Below are 23,658 nucleotides of genomic sequence, written 5' to 3' on the forward strand. Positions count from 1 at the left end.
GTGGGATCAAATAAGTGTTTACTTCTTCCCACTCCCTTTCAACATGTAAATGAATCAGAATGGTAGCAATATTGAAATGTATTGATTTTCGTATAGTATTTTTTTGTCTCTTATTTTCTTTTCTAAATGTACCTGTATATTGTTTACATGTTTGAAATAAATAAATAAAATAAAATAAATAAATAAATAAAATATGCTTTTTTTTCTCTATAGGCCTGTATAGCACACATGAGAAAACATTGTAGCACTGGTGTAAAATTATACACACATTCACATACCTTCATGTGGTTATAGTCAGTTATCGTGTTGGGTTTCCTCTTTCTGTCGTCACCGATCGTCATGTCTTGGTGCCTTGACCTTGAACACACAGTCTTGTTGTTTTTAGGTGCATAAATTGTCAAGCAGACACGGCCACTTCCAAGCACTGAAGTGGAGAATACCTCTCGCTGTGCAGTGTCACAGGGAAGTAAAGGAACTGTCCGTTGTGACATTTCTCCCATCATCCAAAAACGCCTCCATCAGTTTCATGACCATGTTCTCTGCCAGCCTCTCTCCCTTCTGACGACTGGGGTCCTTTCCCAAGTTAGGAGATGTATTGGAGACATATTTGGTCTCCAAATCCGTGGCCATCCAGAACTTGATCCCAGATTTGTCTGGCTCGTTTAAGATATACTGTGTGGATGGACAACGAACCTTGGTAGGGAACAGCTGTTCATCTATGGTCATGTGTTCTCCTGGAGTAAAACTCTTAGCACAGTTCTGGTTGAAGCGTGTCCAGATGTCGGAGATTGCTGCAAATTTGTCTGTTTTCACCCGTTCTGCCCGCGTGTCCTTGTCATCAAATCAAAGGTGTTGCATAATTGAAATGAATCTATCTCGGGGCATTGTCTCTTTGATTACTGGCACCAGAAAACTGTCTTACCAGCAATCCACAATGGCACCAATGAGACGCATGATTGCTCTTACAAACAGAATTGAAATGAATGCCATCAGTTCATGAATTGACAAATTCCAGTCCGGCTCTGTTCTGCGGGCTTGATGGACCGTACACTCCCTGATGGTCTGCCGCATTCCCACGTCTAACAGCCAAAGGACGCTTTGGAGCACACTTGTAATTTTACGCTGTCGGAAGATAAACAAATAGAGAATGGTAAATTTATATGAACCCCACTCTAAATGGCTTTATATAAATATCATACGTACTATGGCAATGACAGACCTTAGCAGACTCTGTGGGTCCAGCTTGCGCAGTGAAGCACGAGCGATTTGCTACTGCACTGGGCATTCCAATGTCCTCCTCTGCCCACACAGTGCCGTCTTTTGCCGTGTGGCTCAGGCAGGGCTTCCCAGTACCACGGTGCCTCATCTGTGGAGGCATGTTGGGTTCTTGTTCCGTCTCCTTTTCAGATTCTTCTGAGGAGGTATCAGTGGCCTGCTGCACAAATGAAACCTCTCCTCCATCAGAGTCTGCTTCATCCATTTCCTGAAGCAAAGCCAAAGCCTGTTGCGCGCAGAGGTTCTTCCTGCGAGGCAGCGATACGGAGGCCATCCTGATGTGCGTTGTCAGAAATGCGAAGAAGAAATGATTCTCCTGCCTGGGTCTGTCTGCTTTTATGCACAGCACTGTGCTGTAGTCATGCAATGCCACTCCCTCACATACACAGTCACAATGGAACAATGGAAGATCTGTGCTGAGAGTCAAGGAACTTCATTGCTGAAAGCTGCAAACAGACTATGACACAGACAGACAGACTGTGTGGGAGAGTAACCTAAGACAAAAGGCAGAGAGATGAAGAGATGAACCAACCTGGAACTGAGGGACAGAATTTATTTTTTATGCTTTCTTTTTTTAGGTTTTGCTAGTTTTACATGAACAGGAGAGAACATGCAAAGCTGGAGAGATCACACATGTCACTCATGTCATTGTATTGGCAACTTTTCATTCTGTTTTCACACATTTTTTAATAAATAAAACATTCTTGTGTTTCCATATATTGTGAATGTCTGTCTTTCATATTTGCAGGTCAGTCAATGTGTGGGATATTTTGTATAGATACGGCAGGCATTTCTGAAGGTTGTAACACAGAGGTTTGGCCTGCCTTGGATCTGAGCTACTCTGAGTAAACAAATGCAAATGTGCCAGGCCTCAAAGATAATGGGTGGTTTGCACAACAAAAGCAGGAGGAGAATCGAGCTGAACACCTGTGAAAATCTCAGCAGGGGTGAATAACACATCGGGTTAGTAAATCTAGTGTTAAAAAAAGAAAGAAAAGAGAAACAACACAATTTTTTTTTTTTTTTGTCTGTCCCATTTGGTTCTTTAGCCGTCAGAATTGTTGTCTGAAGACCAACAAGGATACCAAATGGATTTATTTTGCCAAATGGATCATCATGGCATTGCCGTATTGGTCCATTTGATCAACTTTTGTTGTTATTATTTATTTTATTTTCAGTAGTTACAGATGAGACAGACATGATTGGGGGATAGGAAAGGGAGAAAGAAAGAGAGGAAGGAAAAGAAAAACAGAAGGGAAGAGGGACAGTGAGAAAGGGCACTTACAAAGACAAAGAGAAAAAAAAAAAAAAATCTCCTGGATCACCTGTTGAGAGGGTCTGGGTGCCGTTTCCCCCTCTGGGGGCGAGGGTACCTGGACCCGGGGTATAGAGTATGTTTGGGGAGTGCGATTGTGTGTACATGTGCATATATGTCTATTCCTACGTTGGATGAGTGCTGAGTGTTTGTATATGTGTGCATGAGGGTGGGAATGCATGTTTGTGTCTGTGTGTGCCTGTTTGTCTGTGTGTATATGTCAGGTCAGGTCTTAGACTCCACCTCCCTGGGAACACCCAGGCCCTCCAAAGTGTGGAGGCCTATCTCCCCTCACCACACTCCCTGCCGGTAACTGATGCACTCAGGGGTCGGTGCATTGGTGGTTCTTGGTGTCCGGGGCTGGGCGCTCAGGTATACACCAGCTTACTCCCGGTGGCTACTTGGCGGGGCCTGGTGCCTGTCGCTCGGTCAGGCCTCTTCCGGGGCAAAGGGGGCCCTCGAACCTCCGGCCTCAGGGCCTGCAGCTCGGTTCACTCTGGCACAACTGGCTACCGGCAGAGCCGGCGGGCGCGCCAGTGCAGCCCCCTCTGGCTTCTGCTCCGTGGCTACTGGGTGACCCCTCGTCTGGGGATCTCCTCAGCCCTTCCCAGGAGGGTGGCACGGATGCCCCTCCGGTGGTACTCCTTGGGCTCTCGCACTATGGGGTCCCTGGATGTCTGGAGCCTGGATCTCCTCCATGCCTGCTTCATGCCCTGGGGGACGGGGCTATGGCCCTCCACACCCTCTAGCAGACCGTTACATGGGGAAACCTTCTGTATACAAGCGCGCTGATCCACACAGGTGTGCACATGGGTGTTCACTGTTCGTAGACATAAACTACACCTTTCTTAGCTGCTACTTCAAAGCACATTGTGCGCTGTCTGTGCTGCACAACAACATTCAATATTTAGTATTTATTGCTGTTTACACTTAGCTAGATTAACATGATGGTGTTGTGTTTAGTATGTTGCTTTGTTTTTTTTTTTTGCTTGTTTTCTATTCCTTTTCTCGAAACAACATAATTTTAAAAAATGTCTGAAACTCAAGAGGTCAGAAATTCCACCAAGCTGAGCGTTTTTAAAAATCAGGGTCACACCTATACTTCTCTATAGCTCGTAAACATGAAGCAAAGACAGCGCTCTGTATGTTGCAGACATTCATCAGCAGCTGCCTGCAACAAATCCTCCGTATCCAGTGGCCAGAGAAGATTACAAACTGTGGACAAGTACAAACCAGGAACCATTAGCAATACCACTTCTGACAGAAAGTGGTGCTGGATTGGCCACACAATCAGGAAGTCCACCAATAACATCACTACACAGGTCTTGTGCTGGAATCCAAAGGAACAGAAGAAGAAAGAAATACCCAGAAACACATGGCACAAGGACACACCTAACATAGTGTTGTGTGGTTTGCTAAAAGCTTAGTTTCAAATCTTCATATTTTATTTTTAAATTGATCGTTCAGTCCTAATGGGGATAATTATGTTATCCACAAAAGGTTTAGTGGATGTACTCAGTCATAATGTACAGGGGCGGCTCATGAATTTTTTCATATGGGTGGCCATATGGGGGCTACTGAAAACATTGAGATGGCACACCAAAAACATAATTTAAAGGTTTTTTTTTTTGTTTTTTTTTTTAATATACTGTTGTCAAATATAGGTCACTTAAAAAATGTGGCCAAAAAAAGAAAGAAAAGTATTACATGCCTAGTTTATTTCCTGTTATTAAATTTGATATTCACAGTAAATGCGCCTGCAGGTGCAGGGGCGCAGCACAGGCGAAGGAGTGACGACTGCAATTTGTGAGGGACAAACAAAGTGACACTATGAATGACAAATATGTATATGCAGGAATAAATAACAAGCTGATGTTTCAACTCATTGTAGGGTGTCTTCCTCTCTCTTGTACTCAATTATTTTCAACATAAGACAGTCCTGACAGGGCGGACTAGACATTTTGGCTCTTAGAATATTATGTCAGTTTCCTTATTGCAGTTGGTCTTTAAATTCTTCATGTGCCCCTATAAAGTATATCGGAGGTCTGATTAGGATCCAACAGGAGTTAGATTTCTTAATACAAAACTGAATCTATCCATTAAGGTTTTGCATACCTATTCTGTGCAACTTTACTTCAGGGTTCCACATGATGCCCAGCTCCTGCCCGGTCCAGACAATGCCGCTGTTCATTTCCTGCTTCAGTGCAAGTTGCTCTTCTTCCTGACTGGTGGAGATTTCCTCCTGTTCCTCTTTAATCTGTGGAGGATCTGTGTCGTGCTGGTCCAGACTGGAGTTCCTCTCCTGGCTACAGTCCTGCGGGTCATCCAGATCCTCATTTTCCTTACAATCATGTTGCTGTGGGAGGTCTTGACGGACACAACACACAAGAAAAAAGTTACACTGTGAGCATCAGGGTTCATACGCCTTTTTCAGGGTCAAATTCAAGCACTTTTTAAGCACTTTCAAGGTCCCTTTTCAAGCTTTTCCAGCACATCCCCCCCCCCCCCGAAAAAAAAAGAATGCATGTTTCAATTCGCATCACCTCAGTAAGACCATGTGAAAATTAAAACAAATCATCCTAGGTGAACTTAAACACCTTTGTTCCCCTTTTGTTAAGACAGAAAAACACACCAAACAAAAATACTGCAAAAGGAAACGGTCGCCTTATATACATAGTGTATAAACTCAAAATACACATTTCACTTAAAAATTAAGATGTGAAAATGTGAACAAATCAACTTATTAGAGATATTCTTCTCCTCTTGAACCCCCCCCCCCCCCCCCCCCCAAAAAAAAATAAGTAAATAAGTCTTCTCATCAGATATTGATGCTTCTTTCCTGTGTGACAAAAAATAGGAGGCAGATGTTTGTTTGTTTTTTAAGTTAATTCCCAATAAAACTGTTTTATTGCTAACTACATTGCTGTCTGTATTATTGCTGAAGTCCTAAATGATCACCTTTAAAGTGTTTGTGCTAATAACATCATGTACAGTCAGACAGGCATGGAGAACAGCACTGACTGGGAGAGGCTTTGAATAGATCACATAGTTCAATTCAACATATAAGACTTTAAGAATGCACAAGCATCTACTTAAAATCTATTTAATTTATCATCCGTGATATTATTATGTACAATTCTAATGTATTTTGTTCATCTCCCTTAAATAAACAGGCAGCCTTAAAGTATGAAATATTCATATACAAATACACATAAATGTGTGTACTGTCTCAGTGGCTGATAGTGCCCCACGGGCCTCAGTGTGAGCTTGAAGACATTTATAATGTTTAAGTAGTTTAATGTGTAGGTGCTGACCATAAACACATTTTGAATGAAAGCCGGGGAACTTTGGTAGCACAGAAATAAGTGGTTATTCTTTGTGACCATAGGGATCGGTCCCTCATATTACCATTATTTCACCCAAAGGCACCAAGTTAATACTCAAAAAAGCTGCAGCAATACACACAAATATAAACAGTACTTGGTGACAACTTTGCTTTTAGCCTTTGACCCTCTGGGGTCCAGGGTATAATTGGCCGTTTTTGACTACTTTTGATTTGGCCTCTATATTTCACCTTTAAAAACTGTTTGTCTTGCCAAACTGTTATTTTCTCATTTTGACATACTGTATCAGCACAATTTATCTAAATTCAGACAAAATTTAAAATACGAGTAGAAAGTGATATTTTTGACTGTAAAAATCACAAGCATGTTTAACGAATCATTTTCATAACTTGAAATGCAAATAGAAATTGTACATTTTTTAAAAAAAATATGCACAAGTTTTGCAAACAACAAAGTTATATGGTACTATTTACCTACAAATGCAGCCAAGGCTCAGACATTTTTTATATAACCATTTCAAACTATTTACAGAACAATCAGGTGTTCTGCATCAAAGAAGAAGGCACACAAATTATTTATGCAACTCCAGAAAATACTTTGTATCCACTAAGACACAGATGAGAACAGCACAGGGATAAATCCTGCAGGTCTGACAGCAGGTGTGTCACTCAGCGTTTACACTGCAACCTGCCTTTGGTGGCTTTTTTGCAGCAACTGTGACATTCACTAGTAGAACTGACACACAAAAACAAAACAACGACTACACTGCACACCAACTACACAAGACAACACACTAACTTGAGACTCCAAACACGGTAAACGTCACAAATCTCTCACGTATCAAAACTCTCTCTCTCTCTCTCTTTTGCTCACTCGCTCTCTCTCGCCGGTAACTCCTAAAACTTCCCCCCTCTTCCCAAGCAACCAAATGCCACATGTTGCCATATCATTTTTTGATTGGTCGACATGGTACATTTTTCCAGCAATAGGGAAGGAGTGTTTTTTCTTTTTTCACTCACAAGCAAAGCGTGTTTGCTAGCGCTCTCCTTAGAAAACACAGTTTTTATTGTTTCTTCCCGGATTAAACGCCACTGTTTTATTCAGAAAACAAAAAACATTGGTTTTACGTGACCTATCAACACAATTTAAAAACTGGTATATAGTTTGAAGTCCGCACGTTCGACCCAAGTTGAAATGGAGACTCTGGGTCCGTCGACCTCAGAGGGTTAATCAGAAAGCCTTAAGTTGGCTAGTTATGCATCGGGCTAATGTTTAAAGCTTTCACTTGAGTAAATTAACTCATATTACTGCTAAGTACTGTTAGCTAAGTTCACAGCATATTCCATAATAGCGCTGCCATACTGCATCACACTCAGTGCATTTCAATCATTTCTCCAGCGAGTTTGATAGCTAGCAAAATAATAATCATAATTTTTACAAATAGCATGTGTAACGTACACGTACTGGAAAATTATTTACTAGGACTCACCTATCATGCGACTGTCGTTTTCCATCAAACACTCATTAAAACAGCAACCTACAGGTATGTTAGCGCACTCATCACCGACTGACCGAGGGAGGGGCGGGGTCACACGTTGAAACAGACGCAAGGCAGCCCAGGCGGGGAAATTTTGCTTTTACATTTTGCGACTCATTTTATTTCTCTATCTGATAAGAAAACTATTCAATCAGAGAGTTATTTGTGGTGAATGAAATACAGTTACACTTTCAAGAACTTTTAAGCACCACATCTGAAATTCAAACACTTTTCAAACCTTGAAAAGAAAATATTAAAATTCAAGCATTTTCAAGGATTTCAAGCACCCATACGAACTCTGGAGCATGTCTCTCAGATATGTGAGCGATATTTAAATATTCTCTCTCATGCAGTGAACAGCCAAGAATTCTGTTTACATACAGAAAGTCATCATTTATGAGGCGTACAGCTCGTTACTCCAACTTGGTCCTTGTGGCCAATAATCCACAGTTTTCAGCGTCTCAACATTTCTCTACATACTGTGTACAGTTCTGGACTAACATGACTTATATTTGGTAGAAATTTTAGTTTTTATTAAACAAGAGAAGATTTGAAACCCAGTTTTTATTTTACTGTACTAACAGAAAACATGTCTTTAGTGAGGCAGTACCCCAGGCGGTAATGCACGCCATGTGACTTTGTGACGTTTTGTTACGAGTCATATTCATTTCTATATTATGAAATCTGTATATTACACTTTTACATACCTATTCTGGTCTGCTTTACTCCAGGTTTCCACAACAAATCCAGCTGTTCTCCGGTCCAGACATGAATGCTTTCATCCTCCTGCTTCAGTTCAAGCTGCTCTCTTTCCTCACTGCTGTAGATTTCCTCCTGTTCCTCTTTAGTCTGTGCAGGCTCTGGGTCCTCCTGCTTGAGACTGGAGCTCCTCTCCTGGACACAGAACTGCTGATCATCCAGACCTTCGTGTTCAACAAAGGGAGACAAGAAAATAGTGACTAATGTGATGATAGGAAAGATAAAGAAGGATGAAAAGGGGTCACCTATTGAGAATTTAGCTTATGTTTTCACAGTCTCTTGCATTCTTGCAGATGTTGCCACAGAAACATTCACTCATAGTCATTTGTTCATTGGGTGATGTTGATAACTTTACAGCTGTCTGGCGTCTAATTTTTAGATTTGACTGCCAGTGATCATCACACACTGTGAATAAACAAACAAATGAACAGCAGCATGATCTGAATATGATCATGAAAGCTTAAAGTATTTTAGGACAAAGGTAAGATATGCTATTAATGCTAATTTTTTAACATTTTACTAATAAATATACACTCACTGGTGACTTAATAATGTACACATTGCTAGTACTAGATTGGAGCCCCTTTCGTCCTCAGAGCTGACTTAATTCTTTGTGGAGATTCAGCAAAGTGCTGAAAACGTTCCTCAGATATTTGTGGTCTATACTGACCGGAGAGCTCCACACAGCTACTGCATATCTGTCATCTTCACATCCATGATGCAAATCTCATGGTCCACTACATTCCAAAGGTGCTCTGTTGGGTTGAGAGCTGGTGACTCTGGAGACCCGAGTACAGGGAACTCACTGTCATTTTACGGGCACTGCATATTTTCTCTTTTTTGGACTACTCTCTGTAAATCATACAGATGTTTGTGCTGGAAATTTAAACAGATCAGCAGTTTCTGAAACACTCAGACCAGCCAGTGTGGCACCAACACCCACACCACGATCAAAGTGATTTCAATCACCATCTGGTCGCTACATGCTGAAATGCATGGACTGCTGCCATTTGATTGGCTGATTACATTTTGGATTAAAGAGTAGTTGAACAGGTTTACCTAACAAAGTGGCCGTAAGTATGTTTACATAGATGCAGTGTTAGGGAGTAACGGTATACATGTACCAGGGTTACGCATGTAAAGCACAAAATATAAGTAACTGTATTCCATTACATTTACCGATAAATTGGTAATAATTAGAATACAGTTACTTCTAAATAAATGGATTACACGATGGTCTTTTCCTGTTTCATATGTTAGGCTATACTCTCTCTAATTTTGTTGATTTCACGCATTGCCGGAAACCCAAACAAAACACGCAATAAGAGGCTCTAGTGTAAGTGTCCTGGTAATGTTGGTGGCGTCAGTTACACAATGGACCCAGCAACCGAGCTGCTCTCAACTATAAAGACTCCACCTCCAACCTAAAGAAACATCTGGAAGTACTAAGTCTAAGGTTTATTTTGAGCACCTGACGGCTCTTTTTTGCTTCTCATCTATAAACTCTCTCCACAAACTTTCACATGATTCTTGCGTAGGTGGTCGAAGAGGTTTGTCGTGTTTGAATCCATGGTGGGGACCGGTCTGGGCATAATTTCAATAGTAGAGTTTCCTGATCCATGTCAGGCTTTCCATAACCAAGCCATGTCCATGCAACAGGGGGAGCCCCTCGTTTAGGATTAACATCCTCAATTTGTTTTGACTGGTCCTTCTGTTTGGAGTTACCAGGTTCTGCCTCATCTTTATTGATAGCCAGTGAAGATGAAACCAATGAAAAAATGTTGTTGTATGTTGTTAAAAAGGTATTTTGTGACACCACAAAAAAACCAATAGCATATAATTTGAAACTATAGATGTTTTCATTTCATCATCTGATATATTTCGTCATATTGCACAGCCCTAACGTAAGCCTACTACAACTACCTTGTTTTAGTTGTTGTAGCTATCCATGTTATGCCCCACTTCGGAATCTTCGATGTACTATTGCTGTGTGACTCATTACTATTACTGAAGGCTGCATTACAACCTGCTAGCTGCAAATAATCATGTGCAGTTCTGAAAGCAAACAGAAAGAAAACATGTTACTGATACAGAAATTGTTTTCTATACGAGATCACTGCAAAAACTGCAGCATTACCTAATGTCCACCCTACTGTTACTCATTTTACATCACGATTTAAAAATTTACTTGGTATTGCTTTCAGAACTGCACATGATTGTTTGTAGCTAGCAGGATGTTAATGCTATGAATCAAGTCTAACAGTCTGAAATCTATGAACTAACTTTAGCTAAAGCCAGCTAACAATGTTAGCTCGGTGGCTAGTAGCCTTCAGTTATAGCAATAATTCACACGGCAATAGTACATTCATGTAGTTGTAAAAAGCATTAAAATATACCAAATAATCCGGACCAAAGTATTTAGAATACGTTATTCACACTGAGTAACTTAACGGAATACGTTACAAACTACATTTGGGCCATGTATTCTGTAATCTGTAGTGGAAAACATTTTAAAAGTAACCTTCTCAACACTGCACAGATATAACTGCATACACTTTACTGTGGTGTATTACTAGCTTAGATCAATGCATTTAGATCATGCCCACGGATGATCCCCCAACCCCCACACCTCCACAAATTTACACACCTGTATTGTGTGACTTTATCCCGGGTCTGATATTAAGCAGTCTTAGCTGACAGATCTGCTCCTCATACCGGACGATCGTTTTTTCAAACTCTGAGAAGATTTCTTCTGCAGCAGAAGTTAATCTCTCCTTGATAAACTCTCTCAGATGCTGAACTGAAGACATTGCAACAACAACCAATACCGCCAAACCAACGTCTTCAAACTTAACTCGGGATCGCGACGGAATCTCTCAATGGCGCCATTGCCGCTATTCTTCTTCTACTGAACTTACGGTAGACTGGAGGTATCAAAGGCGTAATACTGCCCTCATCAGGTCTCCTGATTTCTTCTCGTACGGTCCATGAAGTGGAATGAAATAAAAATATACAAATACATTAATATAAATATACTACAGACATTTAGAGCACAGATAAATTTAACGTATCATGTGGAGCTAATGATCACGGACAATTAGGATAAGGCTGTTGTTTTAATTGTGGTTGCCTTTCTCTTCCCCTCTGATAATAACAGCTGTGTAGTGGAAATTCATTTAGTTTGACAAACCAAACATCCCACAATTTAAAATCCACAAGCCACTGCTGCACTGAGATAATATTTTGTACTCAGGCAAAAGAAGTCCACTGTCCAAACTTGAAAGTTGCGTTTTTATGGTCTAAGAAGCTTGGAAAGAAAAGCATCTGGACTTCTTTAAGTTGCTTGAAGATGTTTCACCTCTCATCCGAGAAGCTTCTTCAGTTCTAGGGTCAAATGGTGGAGAGTCCCACATTTAAACCCTGTGGGAGTATACCCCCAAAGAGGGACAAAGGGAACCCCTGATGATCCTCCACCTAATCACATGAGCCAAGGTGTGAAAACGGGTGTGGGTCACAATCAGCCAGGGTTTCGGGTGAGCTCATTGTGAAACCTAGCCCCACCCTATCATGTGATTTCCTGAGGTAAGATGGCCCAGGGTGTGAGCAATGTTCCCTCTAAGCTGCGCACGTGCGCAATTGCGCACTGCTGGCATGGTCTCTGCGCACAGAAAATCTGTGTTGCGCACAAAAAAAAATCTAGCCTGATTTGAAATTAAAATTAATACTTTAACAATTCTGTTTTGCAGTGTTAGTCAGTAAGTGACTGGCTGCTCCAGTATGGGATTAGAACGATTTCACCTTATCCCATAGTCCAGCCAATGATGCGATTTACATTCGTATATATGCAGCTAATCAACGTCGTTGACAGGCTATGACAGCGTACTTATGTGCCGACACCGGTGTTTTAGCGAGCAAAGCGGCGTGGCTGATGTGGAGTGAAGCCACATTAATGACAACGTGTACAACCATTGGAGAGGTGAGCAGGACAGACGGAACAATTACGGAAAAAGTGTGGACTTTATACCAGTTTTTAAATTGTTTTGATAGGCCACGTAAAACCAGAGTTATGATTAAAAATATCTGCAATGTTTGGTTTTCTTCCTGAATACTGTCGTTGTTTATATTTACTGCGGGAAGAAACGGTAAAACGGTGTTTTATAAGGAAAAAGGCTCGAAAGCACTCTCCGCCTGTGAGCAAAAACAAATTCCGCCCACCTTTCCTATTCGTCCAAAAAAGTACCATGTCGACCAATCAAAAAATGATATGGCAACGTGACATCTAGTTGTTACGAAACTGGGGGAAGTTTTAGGAGTGACGGCGGTGCTTTGAGATGTGAGTGATTTGAGACGTTTAGCGCAAACCTTGTGTAGTTAGTGTGTAGTGTAGTCAATAGTTTTGTTGTGTGTGTCAGAACAATGAGGCGACTGCTGAATGTTACAGGTGTTACAGGAGTGATAAATCTCCTGTTGTCAAGCCTGCAGGTATCAGGCTGTTGTTCTCCTTTATCTCATAGTGGACAGAAATTCTTTTTTGGAGTGGCACAAATAATTTGTGTGGCATCAGATTTGATGCAGAACAGCTGATTGTTCTGTAAATAGTTTGAAATGTTTATTTAAAAATGCCTTGGCTGCATTTAAAAAAAATAGCTGCAAAAAAACTTTGTTGTTTGCCAAACTGAGTTACTTTTTTAAAGAAGTAACTATATAATTAATTGCCCAGCATTGGTCATTATATACTGTATTTTGCAGACAGAGAGCTACAGACTCTCTCCCAGACCACAGACTCATAATGCAAGTCAGAGCTTTTTTTAAAAAAGAAAGAAAGTTGTGTTTTCAAAATTGGAGTTCAAGTTATTTTTACTTCCAATAGTGTTAACATACTACACAGGTCATGAACAAGATTTTTTTTTTACATTTTCATTGTAAGTGGGCTAAAGCAGTTAATTAAAAGTAGTCTAACATAAATGTAAATGCTGTAATTTGATTATCTTAATAAACCATGTAACTTGGATGGATTCAATGCTGGCGTGACCACATTGCACACGTCTGATGTCGCTCACAGTGGTCCAAGTGATCGCTCAGGGAGTTTGTGTGTTCGCTCAGACACGTGAAAAATTAGAGGGAACATTGGTTGTGAGTGAGCGTTAAGGTGCCTGGGAAGGGATCTCAAAACTGGATTATAGATGGCCGACAGTTGGTGTCATAAGCCACCGCCTCTGTGCAAAATGGTCGCTCACAGTGGACATAGGCTGTATCCCAATTCAGGGTCTGCAGCCTTAAAGTACGCAGTCTTAACGGTCCTCAAGGGCCGTGTACTCAAAGACCGCTAAGGCGGGAAGTGCGAGGCTTGTGAAATGGGACGGTCTAACCGCCGTCACACTGCCCAGGTTGCCTAGCAACCATGATACTAACAGCTGGAAACGTTTCATACAGCTTTGTTTGACAAAAATGAAGGAGAACATATTTTGTTCATTTGTTTCTACATGAGCTCTGTGTGATTTAATAAGTATCTGAGGCTGAGACCACAGGACTGTAAAACATGATTGTTGGGCTTCATTTCTGTACTGAACAGTCATTTTAAGATTAGCTAGTAAATAACAATTAGCTAATGTTGTTCATGAGACTAAAGTCATCTCACTTTGGTAATGTAAATATAATATGGCCAATATTATAGTTATTATATTAATCATTATTAGTTATTACAGCAGTGAACTTGAACTCTGTGTCAAATACTGAGCTTCAGTAAAGATTCAAGTTACATTTATTTATATGTCCTATCACCTTAAATCTTCACTCAAAGACAAGTATCTTTGACAGTGTATATATAGATGTATTATATATAAGAGACAAATATTGTTCTTTTAATATGTTGGCATTACTAAATTTGGCTCAGTGCTTACATATATGTGGAAAAAACAAATGTACGAGCTGTGATAACTGTTTCTGATAGAATGAAGAGTAGACTGATATATTAAATATTCCTTTATTGGGTGAGAAAATCAGACCATGTCATAACTGCTTTCAGTCATACAGAATAGATATCAGAGCCTTAAACAGGCTGACTTCTGCTAAATGGGTCAAACTGGGCAGAAAGTATACAAACACATAACATCCTTATAGAATATGATGTAACACTATAGATCTTACCTCAGAATATATAAAGCATATAAACAATTACAGCAATATGATGCAACAAACACAGCAGTACTACTAATCCAAAATACTCAAAGCTTCATAGAACTGAAACAAACATTTATTTTTAGCTCCATTCTGCTGCTGATACATACTTTAGGTTTCTGAATATTAAACTTGTTGCTGCCTTTCATAGTGTTTAACTTGAAGGCCCTGAGTATTTTCTCCCACACTGAAAACACTGGAATGATAAAATTATTTGAACATTACCTAATACGACTGATTCAGGACAGACAATTAGTTATTTTAAACTTTTCTAGCAGTCCTTCACAAACAGGGAACAGTCTGTCTATTCTCTCCATCTGTCAGCTGCTGCTGGCTCTTCCTCCTCCTCTTCCTCACACACTGCTGAGTTTGTCCTGGTGGATCATCAGGGGTGCAAAGCCTCACAGATGATGTGCAGCAGTGGGTCCCTCAGTCTGTCCTCACTCTGGACACTTGCAGTCGTCACACATGGAAATCAAATGTGTGATAAGCTGCAGAATTCAAACACAATCAGAGAGAAAGAAAAAGAGAGAGAGTGCAGGACAGACAGACAGGTGACAGTCTCAGGTGTATACACTGCTACAAAACAGCACAAGAAAAGGAGGATTTAGTGTTTGTGTTATTACGAGTGCTAAACAAGAAGAGTTCCCAGATGGTACAGTGGACACATGTGTGACTCCTGTGATTAAAGCATCTTTCTTTCAGCTTAACGAGTGAACCGTCAGCTTGTTCAAACACACGTTAAAGTCCGTTTGGCTCGACACCACCGAACAGAGGCAGCAATATAACAGAGCTAACATTAACAGTGCAGTGAATCCTGCTTGTGCCGTGATATTCAGGACTGCAAAGCGAGCAGCATCACTGACTTTCAGCTTGTTGTGTTTGTGGATATATGACTGACTTTAATTATCCATAAAATCATCACATTCTCTGTAAGATTAAGGTCAACTATTGAACGGCCTATATTTTAAAGTTAACCAAGTAAACGCTGAAAGTACAAACATCACTAATGTCACATAACTTTGCCGACATGTGGCCAACAGTACTGCTTTAATGTTCTTCATTATTAAACATTTGCACACAAATAAGTTACATATTATTCAGTACTTACTTTTAAAAGTTTACGCCTTGGCCACTCCGCTTCCACCGTTTTTTTCAGCAAAATTATCCACACCCACCGCTGCGCTATGAAGTCTGGGATATGTTGGGCCACAAAGTCTACACCGCCACATCCTTAAAATTCAGGGAAATGAAGGACGCGTTTGAGGACCGCATTTCGAGCAGCCTTCGAATTGGAACAGCCTTCGTCGCATCGTTGTGACGTAATCGGCCTTAAAATGCGACCTTTAAGGCTGCAGACCCTGAATTGGGATACAGCCATACAGTGGCTTGTAAAAGTATTCGGCCCCCTTGAACTTTTCCACATTTTGTCACATTACAGCCACAAACATGAATCAATTTTATTGGAATTCCACGTGAAAGACCAACACAAAGTGGTGTACACGTGAGAAGTGGAACGAAAATCATACATGATTCCAAACATTTTTTACAAATAAATAACTGCAAAGTGGGGTGTGCGTAATTATTCAGCCCCCTGAGTCAATACTTTGTAGAACCACCTTTTGCTGCAATTACAGCTGCCAGTCTTTTAGGGTATGTCTCTACCACCTTTGCACATCTAGAGACTGAAATCCTTGCCCATTCTTCTTTGCAAAACAGCTCCAGCTCAGTCAGATTAGATGGATAGCGTTTGTGAACAGCAGTTTTCAGATCTTGCCACAGATTCTGGAATGGATTTAGATCTGGACTTTGACTGGGCCATTCTAACACATGGATATGTTTTGTTTTAAACCATTCCATTGTTGCCCTGGCTTTATGTTTAGGGTCGTTGTCCTGCTGGAAGGTGAACCTCCGCCCCAGTCTCAAGTCTTTTGCAGACTCCAAGAGGTTTTCTTCCATGATTGCCCTGTATTTGGCTCCATCCATCTTCCTATCAACTCTGACCAGCTTCCCTGTCCCTGCTGAAGAGAAGCACCCCCAGAGCATGATGCTGCCACCACCATATTTGACAGTGGGGATGGTGTGTTCAGAGTGATGTGCAGTGTTAGTTTTATGCCACACATAGCGTTTTGCATTTTGGCCAAAAAGTTCCAACCGGAAGGTTGCCGGTTCGATCCCCCTGCTGTATCTGTCCTGGTCGTTGTGTCCTTGGGCAAGACACTTTACCCTACCGCCTACGGGTGTTGGCCAGAGGGGCCGATGGCGCGATATGGCAACCTCGCTTCTGTCAGTCTGCCCTACAAGCCTCCACCAGTGTGTGAATTTGAGAATGAATGAATAGTGGAACTGTAAAGTGCTTTGGGTGCCTAGAAAAGCGCTATATAAATGCAATCCATTATTATTATTAGCACTAGGCAATGTCTATGGGCAACTGACTGCACTCAGACCAAAGGGGGCTGAATAATTACGCACACCCCACTTTTCAGTTATTTATTTGTAAAAAATGTTTGGAATCATGTATGATTTTCGTTCCACTTGTTACATGTACACCACTTTGTATTGGTCTGTCACGTGGAATTCCAATAAAATTGATTCATAGTTGTGGTTGTAATGTGACAAAATGTGGAAAAGTTCAAGGGGGCCGAATACTTTTACAAGCTACTGTACATACATACTTATTAATCCCTAACCCATGCTCAACATTCTATTGAATCCTACTATTCATTGTTACCCCTAATTCCCATTATTACTTACCCCACACAATAAACAAGGAATGAAGGAAATGTATAAACCTAGCTATAGTGATAGATATAATTTTGATACAATTTAGCATAGTTATATATACAATGGGTCATCAACTTATCAGTTTCATACTCTTCCAAAAGCATTTATCGAAACATCTTTATGAACTGACTAATGCTTGAACATTGCTGTAGGTCCACGGGAAAACTGTTCAACAGTTTTACCACACAAATGGTAATACAAAATGTTTTAACCTTTGTCCGTGCTTCAAGAGTCTTCAGATTTCATGTTCCCCTCAATTCATAGTCCCCTTCTCTGTCAAAAAACATCCTCTGCACATATCCTGGTAGCATATTGTATCTGGCTTTGCACATAGTTTTTGCAGTTTTATATTTTATAAGATCCACAAACTTCAGAATTTTTAATTTCAAGAACATAATGTTAGTGTGGTCTCTAAATCCTGCTTTAGTAATCATCCTGATAGCTTTTTTTCTGAATTTTACATAATGGTTGAAGTGAAGTTTTGTATGTATTTCCCCAGATTTCCACACCGTATTCCAAATATGGCATTATAAGTGAACAGTAAAGTACCCGGAGTGATTTGGAAAAATGCTAAAATTTTTTAGCTTTACTCAGTACAGAGTTGCTTCTTGACAGTTTAGCTTGTATATGCTTTATGTGAGGTTTCCAGCAGATTTTGTTGTCTATTATCACATCCAGAAATTTTGTATGAGAAACTTGCTCTTCTTCAACATAATTGATCAACAATTTTGCTCCAGCATCTTTTTTTACATTTTCCAAATCATATAAATGTAGTTTTATTCAAATTTAGTGATAACTTGTTTCTGTCAAACCATGTTTTCAGTTTAATAATTTCTGGTGTGACAATTTCCAAAAGCTGCTGTGAATTCTCTCCAGCACAAAAAAATATTTGTATCATCTGCAAATAAAATAAACTGTAATATATCAGATGTTTTACATATATCGTTGATGTACAGGATAAACAGTTTTGGTCCAATACTGATCTCTGTGGAACTCCACAAACAATGTCCAGGCACTCTGATTGATATTCACCAAGGTTCACAAACTGTTGCCTGTCTCTCAAATAACTCCTGACCCACTCTAGCACCAATCCTCTAATGCCACAGTACTCCAGTTTATCAAGTAATATTTCATGATTAATTGTGTCAAAAGCTTTTTTTTTATAGGTCAATGAAAACACCAACTGTGCATTGTCTATATTATTGGTGATATTTTCAATAAGTTCCATTAATGCCATGGATGTTGATCTGTTTGGTCTGAAACCATACTGACTGTCCATTATTATTTTATATTTATCTATAAATTTGTCAAGTCTATTAATGAAAACTTTTTCCAGTATTTTTGAAAATTGTGAAAGTAGAGAAACAGGCCTGTAATTTGTGAATTGGTGTCTATCTCCATTTTTAAACAGTGGTATTACTTTAGCTGTTTTTATTTGTGTTGGGAATTGACCAGTTTGTAGAGACAAATTGCAAATGTGTGTTAAGGGTTTGGAGATGCCATCGATAACTTTCTTAACGATTTCCATATCAATGTCATCAAAGTCTGTAGAATTTTTTGTTTGTGATTTCCCGACAATATCAGTGATTTCCTTTTCTTCTACCACCGTTAAAAACATTGAATGAGGATTACGTTGAATGAGTTTAGTTTCTTTCGCTGCACAATTTCTTGTATCAGGAATTCTATCAGCCCAACACTTATAAAGAATTTATTGAACTCATTAACCACATCACTCATGTTACTAATATTTCTATCATTATTAGTGAAATACAAAGGATAATTTAACTGCCTAGAACCATTTTTAATGATGGCATTTAATGTTTTCCAAATCCCTTTTATTTTTATTCATATTTAATAATTTCTCATAATATTCCTTTTTACATGACCTCAAAACACTACTTAATTTATTTTTATATCTTTTGTATTTATTTTCAGCTTCTATACTTCTGTTCTTTATAAATTCTCTGTATAAGGTATTTTTCTTTTTACATGCATTTTGTAATCCTTTTGTGATCCATGGGCACGCTGCATATTTTTGCTTTTTGCTATATTTCTTTACTCGGCAACGGCTATCATATAACACTTTAAATTTTCCTAACAAAGTCTCATAAGCTTTATCAATATTTTTTTCCTTATACACCATCGCCCATTCTTGCTTAAGTAAATTACTTTTAAATGCATTTATGGACTCCTCTGTTCTCACTCGTTTGTATTTTGTTGTATTTTCCTGTTTGACCTTCCTGTTATTGCTGTCATACACTGCAAGAACAGGTAGATGATCACTAATGTCATTAATTAGGAGACCACTTATAGATCTGTTTTCTATTTCATTAGTAAATATATTGTCTATTAAGGTTGCCCACTGTGCTGTAATCCTGCTGGGCTTAGTGATCATTGGACAGAGTCCCATGCTATACATTGTATTAATAAACTCATCTGTCATACTATGTTTGTTTGGAATTAATAGGTCTATGTTGAAATCCCAACAAATGAACATAACTTTCTGATTTGTCTTAATAAATGTTTTATCTACCCACTCCTTAAACATTTCAATGTTAGAACCTGGTGTTCTATATATACAACTTACAATGACATTTTTCTTTTTTTCCATACTAATTTCTATTGTTACACACTCTAATATGTTGTCCACCACCACGGTCATTTTTTCCACTACCCTGTATTTAAAATTTTTGTCCACAAACAAAGCCACACCCCCACCATTCTTATTCTTTCTGTTCATAAAATTTAGTTAATATCCGTCTATTTCAAAGTCCACTCCTTTCTCCTTATTAATCCAGGTCTCAGATACTGCAATCACACTGAATTGATGTGCAAATTTGCTTAAATATTCTCTTATGTTGTGAAAGTTGGCATATAAACTTCTACTATTAAAGTGGATTACGGACATTTTGCAGTCAGCCTTGACAATTTTATTGAATTGTTCTTCAGTATAGTAACAGCAGGTGTTACTGGTGTTAAAAAAGTTCAATTCTTGATCAATGTCCTGCTCTGTGAAGTGTGTATGTATTCCGTGTTTTGTGGTGAATTTAACTCCAGATTCTCATGATTAGCAATCCTCTGTGATAGCAGTGTATAATTCCCAGATGTTAAATTAGTTGATTGTGTTATAATTTAATATGTTGTGCTTTAGTTTCTGTTGTTACCTTCATGGCTTGATGAGTGTAGATTATTTGTTCAGCTTCTTGCATTTGTGGTCCATGTGGCTTGTTAATATTTTTCCAGATGCTGGATGTGTTTGATGACCAGCACTTTGGCTTCCTCCAATGTTCCGTTGAGTTTAATAAATATTTTACAGTTTGCAGTCCAGGTATTTTGAATTTTACCCAGTTTCTTTAGGTGCCGTGCTTTCTTAGCTATGTCAGCGTTGTATTTGGTTAGATGGTCATTCATGTAGACGTTCAATCCCTTTAGTTTTCTCCCCTTCTTCAGCAGTGCATTCCAGTGTTTCCGCTTTACAAATCTTATGACGGCTGGTTTATCACTAATGTTTTTCCTGGGCAGAAGGTGGCATGCCTTGATGTTATTAGAGTCCAGGTCGATCGATTTTGACTGCAAGAAACAAGCCACCTGTTGCTCTGCAGAGCTAACAGTTCTCCATGCTCTTCTTTGCTGTCAGCAGTCACGGCCAGAGCATATGACCGAGGTTTTATGTTTAGCCCCATGATGATCACATCATTTATTCTCGTGTATTGCTCCAGGTCCGTGACCCTGCTCTTCAGATAGACAATCCATTTCTCCTTCTCTGCATTCTGATTGCGAAGCGACCTTATCTCCTTGACAATGTCCAGGATATATTTCTGTTGTAGCTTGATAGCTGATGTTTCTTCAGTTAAAAAGTCCAGTGACTTTTTAATGTCCTCAATTTCCTCAGCTGTTCGTGTTCTCTTAGGCCCCATTTCTGAAGCAGCAGTTAATTTCGACTCACCGAAACGCTGCTTAGTTGTTGGTGCCTGCTGGAGGATCCTAGGCCTAGAAGCTGCTGGAGGATCCTGGGCCTTTCGATAGAACAGTCCTTGTAAGTGGATATCAGGCCCTTGAAGAGCAAAATTTTGTACTTTGGTCTAGACACCCCAAAATGTGATGTGGACACCAGGTCCTAAGAGGTTAATAAAGATTTTGATACAAATTGGTGTTACTGAAGCTCCGAGAGGGAGAGGTGTGTTATTTAAATAAAATGCATGCTAGTTTAAATTCATGTTGGGTACCTCCTAAGGAAGTGTTGAGACATGCTCTTAGCAGACAGGGGAGGTGTGTGTTCAGTGTTTGCTATTATGTGCTCCACTTTTGTTCTGAAACATACAACTTCAGAAGACATTGATGGAGTACGGTTGAGGACCTGGAAAGTGAGGACGAGAATCAAGGAACTTAGTATGATTAAGCCCCTTGAATGTGTTGAATCTTCCTGGCCAGTTGCTTCATCAAAAGGCAGATCACACAAAGCCCTGTTTAACAGCTCATTTGGAAGTACTGTTAGTTTTTCAAAGAGCAGCAGGATTGTGGAGTTGCATATTTTAAAGGCTTTGCGGAAATTCTTCAGGCCGGAAAGATGTTGATTCAGGCTTTTGGAACACAATTTAAACCAAAACACAAAATTTACAGGAGATGATGTAAAGTTTGATGCCAACAGTTTTATTGAACATACAAGATTAAAAAAACTTAAAAGAAAGCAAAGCTTTCAAGGGTGTTCGCCATAAGCCCATGGAGGCCAAAAGCAAACAAAGATAAATAAAGATGAAGACTCCCAGGGCACTTCTGAGCTCCTTTATGGGAGATGAGTCACCAGCTCCTCCTCCTTTATTATATAATTATCAATATTTTATCTTTAAAATTAATTATCTACAATCTTAAATTGGATTTATTTCCTGTCAAAATGGAACACACTGTTAAAGTTACACATTAGTCCACATTATTCTATCTCAAAACAACAGCTGGATATCAACAGGTGTTCACATAAAAGTAGTGTAAGTTATGTTATAAATATAAATAATAAATGACCTAAAAATAATGACCACAAACAATACGAGAACATGGATCAACTTGTCAACATTGTCATTCCCTAAAATATTCCCTTTCCATCTACAAAGCACTTCCCATTAATGTCAATCCAGTGTATAATTTCATTAAAAAGAAACAACAAAAGTTAGCAAACAGTGCAAAGTTAGTCAACTGTCTTCTGCTTCAAACACCTTCAAACTGTGAACTTCAGAGAAAAAACTGATTTCAATAAAGGCTACCTCACACGTGTAGTTGTTTTTTTTTTTAACAGATATTACCAAGTGTGTTTTGGAGAAATAGTTCTTTTTACATCAAGACACTAAAAATATCTCAAGCACTGTTGAGGCCATGCCAAAGAAAATGAAGAAACTTCAGCAAAGACAAAGCCTATAAACTATAAAACAATGACGTCAGAAAAAGGTGATAAAGGTGCACACATTTTATGCTGCAAGACAAACTGTTTGTCTTGTCCATGTGTCAAAACAGAAACTGAGCTTCCGAAAGTCTTTTGAAATTTTCAGTTTTCACTGTTTATGTGTCCTACCATCACCATTTTCTAAGAATGAAACTTAGCATGTAGCATGTTTTCCTAATTGCATTTTCAACTGTACTGGAGAACTAAAATGTTTCACACAGGTGCTGCAACAATGTGGTTCTCACTTTTGTGAACTGGCATGTGTTATTTCAAGTTTCCTTCTGCCTGAATCTTTTCCAGAGGTGCTACAAGAATGTGGCTTCTCACCTGTGTGAATCCGCATGTGACTCTTCAACTGACTCTTCTGAGTAAATCTTTTCCGACAGGTGCTACAAGAATGTGGCTTCTCACCTGTGTGAATTCGCACGTGTATCTTTAACAGACCCCTCTGAGTAAACCTTTTCCCACAGATGCAACAACAATGTGGCTTCTCACCTGTGTGAATTCGCATGTGCATATTCAAAATGTGTTTCAAACTAAATCTTTTCCCACAGGTGCTACAAGAATGTGGCTTCTCACCTGTGTGAATTCTGTTGTGTCTAGTCAAATCTGACATCCAAACAAATCTTTTCCCACAGGTGCTACAAGAATGTGGCTTCTCACCTGTGTGAATTCGCATGTGGTTTTTCAAATTTGATTTTATATAAAATCGTTTCCCACAAGTGCTACAGGAATATCGTTTTTCATTTGCATGGAATTCCATGTGTATTTTCAAATAGTCCTTGTGACTAAACCTTTTCCCACAGGTGCTACAAGAATGTGGTTTCTCACCTGTGTGAATTCGCATGTGTCTAGTCAAGTCTGACTTCCAAATAAATCTTTTGCCACAGGTGCTGCAAGAATGTGGCTTGTCACCTGTGTGAATTTGCATATGTCGACTCAATGTTTCTAACCTATAAAATCTTTTCCCACAGGTGCTACATAAATGTGCTGTCTTGGAATTTTGAACTGTCAGGCCTGATACAATTTGCTCCGA

The sequence above is a fragment of the Pelmatolapia mariae genome, linkage group LG18 (assembly GCF_036321145.2).
Source record: "Pelmatolapia mariae isolate MD_Pm_ZW linkage group LG18, Pm_UMD_F_2, whole genome shotgun sequence".
Classification (NCBI taxonomy): Eukaryota; Metazoa; Chordata; class Actinopteri; order Cichliformes; family Cichlidae; genus Pelmatolapia; species Pelmatolapia mariae.